The sequence below is a fragment of the Trichosurus vulpecula genome, chromosome 7 (genome assembly GCF_011100635.1).
Source record: "Trichosurus vulpecula isolate mTriVul1 chromosome 7, mTriVul1.pri, whole genome shotgun sequence".
In the NCBI taxonomy this organism is placed as follows: Eukaryota; Metazoa; Chordata; class Mammalia; order Diprotodontia; family Phalangeridae; genus Trichosurus; species Trichosurus vulpecula.
In genome coordinates this window covers 256,817,729-256,826,666 of record NC_050579.1, presented here as the reverse complement: position 1 = coordinate 256,826,666, position 8,938 = coordinate 256,817,729, and the positions used below count along the sequence as shown (strand labels likewise).

Genomic DNA, 8,938 nt, shown 5'->3' with positions numbered 1-8,938 from the left:
AATTGGGAATTAGGAGCTAGCAAGAACTCCCTCTTTTTTCCTCTGACTAAGAAATATTCCATTTTTTTTCAGTCTACCTGAAAGGTTACAGATTCTTTGGATAACAAACCAGACATCCTTGAAGGATAATTCAGTGGTCTATCCATACTGGACCAGACTCTCTGTTGTCTACTATTATCCCTCAAGGATGACAGATTTCCCTGAGGAAAAAGAGAACAGAGATTAACAAGAGAACTGGATTTCTTAACTGAATTCAATATGAGCCAGCTGAATTTCTGAGCTAAGCTGAGAGACAAAGAACCATAACTTGGGCAATTACAGGAGAAAATCAATAATTATATATATATACATATATATATATATATATATATATATATATATATATATATATATATATATATAGGATAGGACAATAGGATATTATTATTATATAGGACAATAAATATTTATATGAATAATCTTACAAAGCACAGGAGAACTGTAGTAATACATGATTTAAAAATAATATGACTAAAAAGTAACAGAATCAAAGAATTTTTAGTACAGTTTTTGGGAATCTTAGCAATCCTTTGGTCCAAAGCCTACTGTAACACCAGTGCTGCTAGCAGCTGCTGTGGACATGTAAGACCAACAACACAAGCACACAGGAGGGCTGCTAGCACAGGTACTTTGATCTGCTTTTCTGAAGGAAAGCAACTTAAAGAGGTTTAAAATCTCACTTTAATTAAACATACATATATCATCCACTTAGTCCAGGGGGAAAAATCAGCACACTGAATTTCAGAGAAAACACAAACAAAAATTATAAGCAGAAATTATATAAACAAAGAACACAAATCAGCAGACAGAACTTCTAGCTGTCTGTCCATAGCAATATATACATAGTTACCAGAGAGAGAGAGAAGCACCAACATCTGGCTTTTTGAAGCCAGGGGGCTCCTTAATGGCTACCCAAAGTCTTGTCTGGCCAAATCACACACTCTTCCAGTAAGTGAGCCCCAAACCAAATGCTAGACTCAGAGTATATATGCACTTCTTCAGGGTCAGCCCACAGAGGGCATCACAACCATGTGACTCAAACTCATGTGACTTAGTCTTTCCTATGACTTAAGCAGGTCATCAGAGACTCTTGATTCAATCAAAGATTCTTGATTGAAACAAAGTTAGACTCAATCAAAGGCAGTTGATTGCCTTAGTACTGAGAAGCACTCCAAAAGAAAAAAACAGGAAACAGTCCCACTTTGCCTGCCATTACACCTACACAAAAGGAATTTCCATTTCAAATACTGAAAAGGTGATCAGGAATGAATTGTTAGAATTATTTTCAATGAAGAAATACTGGAAGCCTTCCAATTGGAGGTTCCTAGATTTTCATTTGTCTGGAAAATGTGAAGAAAAAAATAAGATTTATTACAGTACAACTAGATGGATTCTTAACTGATCAAAATTGTTGAATTTAAGGAATAATCATTAGCAATTCAATTTCATCTTGTTAATAACTTTCCAATGTAAAGTTACAGGCATTTTAGTTGTAAAACATTTTTTAGCTCAATGATTTGGATAATGGAATAGATGATAGGCTTATTAAATTTGCAGATAGAAATCTGGGAAGGAAATCTAGCAAAATGAATGACAGTCAAAATTCAAAAATATCCTGACAGGGTAGAATTCAGGACCAAATAAAAAGAAAATCCAAATTCAATAAGGATATATGTAAATTTTTACATGTGTTGAAAAATAAATTTTATGAGTGCAAAATAGGTAATGCATAACTGGCCAGTGGTTTGGAAAATATTTGAGGGTTTTGCATATTTTACATGAGCTAAACAAGGAATATGACAGGCCCAAAATTAATGCCATTTAGTCTACATAAGAGATAAATAATGTCTGTGAACAAGGAATTGATATTTCTCTTTTATTTTGCTTTGGTAAAAACTCATCTGGCAAGATGTCTTTAGTTTTCAGGGGCACTTTTAAGCAAGCTGGAGAGCATCCAGAGAAGATATCCAGAATGGTAAATAGCTTTAAGTTTATGTAATTTCAAGATTGGTTGAAGAACTGGGAATATTTAGTCTTGAGAAGAGAAGGGAGATGAAGTTGGAAGAAACACATTATAACTGCCTTCAAGCATTTGAAGGGCTGTCACATTGGAAAGGGATTAGAATTATTTAGTTTGGGCCTAGGTGGAAATTTCAAAGAAGTAAATTTAAACTTGATATAAATAACAAGTTTCTTAAAAATCTGAGCTATGCACAATGGAGTTAGATGACTTAGGAAGTAGTGATTGTTCCTTATTAAGAATTTTCAAGCAAATTAGAGGTGGAACTTTTTTGTTGTTTTCAGGTCATATACTTTGTCAAGTGTATTGTTAACTTGTTGAAAAGTTTGTTTTTTCAAAAGGAAAATGAACCAATAAAAACATTTTTAAAAAGTAACTTAATTACCTGCATTGCGTCAAATGCATTATTTTTCAAATTCCCAGAAATTTCCTAGTAGATACAGAAAGCATAAAATTTTAGGCACCTCTAGTTCAGTTTCTCATTTTTGAGATAAAGAAGACAAGGACCTTTCTCCAGACAGGCAGGCAGACTCAGAGCCGTGACCTCCCATCCAAACCTCTTGTTCCCAAGACAGTATTCTTTTAATTCAATCTGGGTTCCAGGATTCTTCTGTAATTAATGTGACAAAGAAGGTGATGCAATATTCCGACCTCACTCCTTGGATTCACATCACACTCACATCTCTTCTTCCCTCCCCTTCACTCAGGGCCAGCTTCTTGATGCATCATCCTTACAGTAATATTTAGCTAGACACTTAGATGGAGCTGGGACAGGACAGGTCCATCTAATGACTTCAATACTATATGCTGCTTCTCCATAGCAGCTCTGGTACTTGGTTTTCACACTAACCTCTCAGATTTTTCTCCAACTAGATAGAAAATAAATGTCCTTTATTATCTTACTGAATCTTCTAGTATGTCTTAATCTCTCTTAAAAATTACTTTGATTCTGTATAATCCTGCTTTTCACATCGATAAAAACATAGCACACTTTCTAAATGTATTCTTAGTTTCCACAGACCACTTTGGTCATTTTCCTGAGAGCTTATTACAAGATTTCTCTGCATTTGGAGTGGAGAAGAATATCACAGGTTTGGCCTTTGAGAATAGTTGTGAACATGTCCAGTTTTCATTACAGAAAAACAACATTGGGCTGTTTTTTCCATTAAAGGAATTGGAGGTAAGTAGCACAAAGCTTAATCATCTCATGCATCTGAATGTAGAAATGATCAAATCTCATAAACTATTTTAAACAAAAATGTCTAGGTTAGTATTTGAATAGGCAAAGGGGAAGATAGATGCTCATTCAAGCAGGGGGGAAATACTATGAATAAATCACCCAGCATTGGCAATATTTTTCCAAATTCTGAGGAAATTTATTAGTAGAGACAGAATTGTAGGATGTCAGCACCAAAAGTGTTCTGCAAGGTGATATAATTCAAGGTTCATTTTTACAGATAAAGAAATTCATAGGTGAAATAAAGCCCATACGAGAAGTTTACAGGCTCTTGGGTAAAAATATCACAGGCGAATATTTTTTTTTATAGATTCATTCAAAGATACATGAATTTCTGTAAATATGTGAACATTTTGTGAACACAAGTCCTTCTTCGACCTTGAAGATATTTCACAATTTATATATTCATTAGTCTGAATTAAAGTATCATTTTTATGCATATAGAATTGTATTCTGAAGTAGCAAACTAGAAATTTTCTGTGAAATAAGTAATTTCAAGATACAAATTACTTTAGTTTGAAATTAAGAGGGTTTAGAGACTATTTTTTTGTGTATTTTTGAGAGGCAATCAGGGTTAAGTGACTTGGCTGAGGTCATATACCTAGTAAGTGAAGACAGACTGGAATTCAGGTCCTCCAGACTCTAGGACTGGTGCTCCCCAATTTTTTCCCATACACTTTATTTTATTTCAGAAATTCTCAGAGCGTTGATCAAAACAAGCAGAGAGCCATGTTCACTTTTTCCTGTGAGAACCTTTAAAGTTATAATGTCAATCAGTTTAAAGCAGTTCAGTGAGACAAAAAATGTCCTTAATTCAATTTGATCCAATCGAATTTTATTCAATTAAAACATATGTGTCATGCAAGGCGCTTCTCTAAGTGCTAATGCTTAGAAAGATGAAATAGGTCCAAGAATCTTAAATTCAAATAGAGAAGATAGGACAGAAATAACTATGACACAAAGCAAAATATGATAAATACATCAAATTCAAAGAAGTAACAGTGCCCTGGAAAGAAAATAAAGACCCCCTTCAATTAGTCGGATCAGGAAAAGATGAATAAAACATTTTAAACTGTAGCTAAAGTTCAGAGCACTCAAATGACTTTCATAGGCAGGAAGAGATACAGTGCAATGGGGTGGGGAATAACAAATCAGAGAGTCCAGAGAATCTGTTTGAATTCTAGCTTTGCCTTATTGCTTATGTAACTACGGGCATGTTGATAACATTCTCTTGGGTCATTTCATAATTTTAAAAAAAAGGGGTTAAACTGGGTGATTTTAAAGGTCCCTTCTAACACTAAATACTATGTCCTGTAGAAAAGGGCGTATTCCTGACACATGGTCTATCATGAACAAATGCACATTCATGGAAAAAGCTAAAAATGCTTAGAGAGTGAAGAAGAGTCTTGTGAATTGGCCTGAGAGAAATAGAAGTATCTATATCCTAGGTGGTGTAGTAATAGAGTGCTTGACCTGGACTCAGGAAGGCCAATGTTCAAATGCACCCTCAGACACTTACTAGATGTGTGTTCCTGGGCAAGTGGCTTAACTGCTGTGTGCCTCAGTTTCCTCAACTATAAAATAGGGATAATAATAGCATCCACCTTCTAAGGTTGTTGTGATGATCAAACAAAATATTTGCAGAACCACACCGAGGTCGTTAGACTGAGTCAGTGAAAGTATGGCAATATCCTTGACACTAACAGGAAGTTTTGTAAAGGGAAGTATGAGTAGCTCCATCTTGGGCATATTCAATTTGAGATGCTCATGTGACAAAAATAAAAGGAAAAAGGGTGTATCTATAATGTTTTCTGTGATGTTTCTCTTAAGCTACAGAGCTCATCTTGAACACTTTTATTTAAGAATAATCTGGCAGAAGCTCAGGGTTTGAAAAAATGATCGAAGATGATAAATTTCTAGCCAAAGAGATCTATCTTTAGCTTCAAGTTAGACCGTCTATATCACAGATTGGTGAGAATTTCTCATATTAGCAAAAAATATATCTCCACTCCTGTTGGAACAATCTGTAGCATATCTCTTTCCTTCATTAATATGTAATTTATCATTTATCTCTAAAGGACTGAATATGAAATCCTTTGTTGTTTTGGTTGTTTTTAATCTTCCTTCGGTGAGATGACATGAAGCAAACAATGTGGTTGCAGAATCAAACTTTTGGGACTGATTTCATCCTGTTGGGGCTCTTCAGCCAAAGCAAATACCCTACTCTCTTCTACTCACTGACATTCATTATTTTCATAGTAGCTCTGACTGGGAATGCCGCTTTGGTTCTTTTGATTCAAAGTGATCCTCACCTCCACACACCCATGTACTTCTTCATCAGTCAGCTTTCCCTCATGGACATGATGTATATCTCTGTCACTGTGCCCAAGATGCTGTTGAATCAGGTCATTGGGATTCATAATATCTCAGCCCCAAGCTGTGGAATCCAGATGTTCCTCCATCTAACACTTGCAGGAGCAGAGTCCTTCCTTTTGGCAGCCATGTCCTATGACAGGTATATGGCCATTTGTCACCCTCTCCGCTACTCCATCCTCATGACCCATAGATTTTGCATACTCCTTGCAATTGTCTGTTGGTTCTTGGGTTCCATTGATGGTTTTGTGCTCACTCCAATCACCATGAACTTCCCCTTTTGTAAATCCAGAGAGATCCAGCACTTCTTCTGTGAGGCCCCTGCCTTGTTGAAACTCTCCTGTTCGGACACATAACTCTATGAGACTGTGATGTACCTGTGCTGTGTCCTTATGCTCCTTATCCCTGTCATAGTTATTTTAAACTCTTACTCCCTTATTCTCCTCACAGTCAGTAAGATGAATTCAGCTACTGGTCATCGGAAAGCATTTGTCACATGTTCCTCTCACATAACTGTTGTTATTCTCTTTTATGGAGCAGCCGTATATAACTACATGCTCCCTGCTTCTTATCATACTTCTGAAAAGGATATGATGGTGTCTGTCTTCTACACTATCCTAACACCTGTTATGAACCCTGTCATCTACAGTGTCAGGAATAAAGAAGTCACAGCAGCTTTGAAGAAAATGTTATGGTCAAAGCAAGTTTTAGCTAATTTTCAGAAGTAGAGTATGATCTCCAAATACTTAAAAACACTCCATATTCATTTATTCAGTATTGGTTCATTTTATTCATGTTGCCCTGTGGCAAATAGGCATCTCTCTCCCACTCTTCTCCTTCCAAATTAATTTCTTCTCTTTGACAGTTTTTGAAAACTTTGGGTTAATATTTTCCTGGTTTAGTATAAAAATCCTTGACATTTAAGTCAGAATATAAGGATTTCGCATCTCCACCCTGAACATATTAAGTAGGTTCCCTTGAACAAATGACTGAAAGTCTCTGAGACTTGTTTTACTTTTCTGTCCAAGGTTGTGTTAAAGAAATAGTTGTTATATACCTAAAAGGTGAATGAGAACAGTATGAATTTATCAAAAACTGCTTTTAATCAATTCACCTCACACTCTACGATTTTCAGGACCCTCTCTGACGTAGAATATTAGCTGTGGGTATGATGTTAGTTAGCACCCATGCCACTTGCTGCCTATTGCTGTTTGCCAGGGCTTCTGAAATACTCACTCTAGGTTTGGTTTTGGTTTTAAAAATTTTTCTCCTCAGTAAATTAAACATTTGTTTTAAGTGCAGTATATTGTAACTCTTTCTACTCTCATGTTGAATGAATCACTTTCTTTGTTTACTAAAAGTGATCATTAACTAATCACTTATAACTTGTTAATTGGTTTGTTAAACCAAGAAATAAATGAAATAACTTGTTAGAACTCTTACAATATAGGCTTTGTGCCCTCCTCCAATCTAAGATAATGGTAATTCATTTGATAATCATTCTCATGATAAATCTAGCCTTTGAAATGGGCATTTTCTATAGTCTGAGATACAATACTAATTTGAGGATGTCTAGTACAGGTTTCCTGTGGATATAATAGTCACCCAACTTGTATGTGCACTGTTGAACATATGACAAGGCTGAGCTCCTTGAAAGACCAGTCATGAATTTATTCATGAGATCAGTAGTAGTGTGTCCCAAATCTTCACACCTAGAATGAAAGAGAATATTTGCTGTCAAAAACATGTCATTCCTCTAAATGAGAGCATTTCCCTTCAGAATGAACCATACTGATGAGGCATTGCTACAAAGAGAAATCTCACAAAAGATCATGGCTGCTTGGCTTCTGTAGTTGAGTATCTTACGAGAAAACAATGCACATTAAAGACTAGTAGAGACATCAGAGGCAGCTCTTTTATGCTTATATCTAGTCAGTTGTTTCATGTCCTTCAATAAATTTCTTTTTTTTCTTTTCTTTTTCTTTTTCCATTTTCTTTTTTTTCTTTTTTCTTTTTAGTTTACAACACACGGTTCTACATAATTTTGAGTTCCAGATTTTCTCCCCTCCCTTTCCCCTCCCTCCCCAAGATGGCATGGAATCTCATATAACTACCATGTATAACTTCGCATTGAATTAATTTATACACTAGTCAAGTTGTGGAGAAGAATAATGACCAATGTAATGAATCATGAGAAAGAAGAAACAGAAACAAAAAAAACCCCAAAAACAAAAACAAAAGAGAAGAAAAAAGGCGAGCATGTAGTGTGCCTCAATCTGTATTCAAACTTCACAGTTCTTTCTCTGGGTGTAGATAGCACTCTCCATCGTGAGTGCCTTGGAGCTGTCCCTGCACCCTGTGTTGCTGAGAAGAGCGAAGTCTGTCAGGGTTGGTCTTCACGGAATCCATATATCTGTGGTTGTGTACAATGTTCTCCTGGCTCTGCTCCGCTCACTCAGCATTATGTTGTGTAGGTTTTTCCAGGTTGTTACGAAGTCCGTATCATCCCCATTTCTTCTGGCACAATAGTATTCCATTACCTTCATATACCACAGCTTGTTCAGCCATTCCCCAATTGATGGGCATCCCTTTGATTTCCAATTCTTGGCTACCACAAAAAGAGCCACTATAAATATCTTTGTACATATGGGTCCCTTCCCCTCTTGTGTGATTTCTTTGGGATACAACCCTAGAAGTGGTATTGCTGGGTCAAAGGGTATGAACATTCCTATGGCTCTTTGGGCGTAGTTCCAAATTGCTCACCAAAATGGCTGGATCATCTCACAACTCCACCAGCAATGTAACAATGTTCCAATTTTCCCACATCCTCTCCAGCATTTATCATCCTCCTGCTTTGTTATTTTAGCCAATCTGACAGGAGAGATGTAGTATCTAAGAGTTGTTTTTATTTGCATTTCTCTAATCAGTAGTGATCCAGAGCATTTTTTCATATGCCTGTAGTTAGCTTTAATTTCTTCCTCTGAAAACTGCCTGTTCATATCCTTTGATCATTTCTCATTTGGGAAATGGCTTGTATTCCTATATATTTGGCTCAGTTCCCTGTATATTTTAGAAATGAGGCCTTTATCAGAGATACTAGTTGCAAAGATTTTCTCCCAATTTTCTGCTTCCCTCCTAATTTTTGTTGCATTGGCTTTTTTTGTACAAAAAGTTTGCAATTTATCATAATCAAAATTATCCATTTTACATTTTGTAATGCTCTCTATCTCTTGTTGGGTCATGAATTCTTTTCTTTTCCATAAATCTGA

The 8,938-nt window shown here is 35.9% G+C and overlaps 1 pseudogene; it reads left to right on the top strand.

Moving 5' to 3' along the window:
* The first annotated feature begins 5,434 nt into the window (after nucleotides 1–5,434).
* LOC118857918 lies at nucleotides 5,435–6,397 on the top strand (annotated as a pseudogene).
* Nucleotides 6,398–8,938: the final 2,541 nt, after the last annotated feature.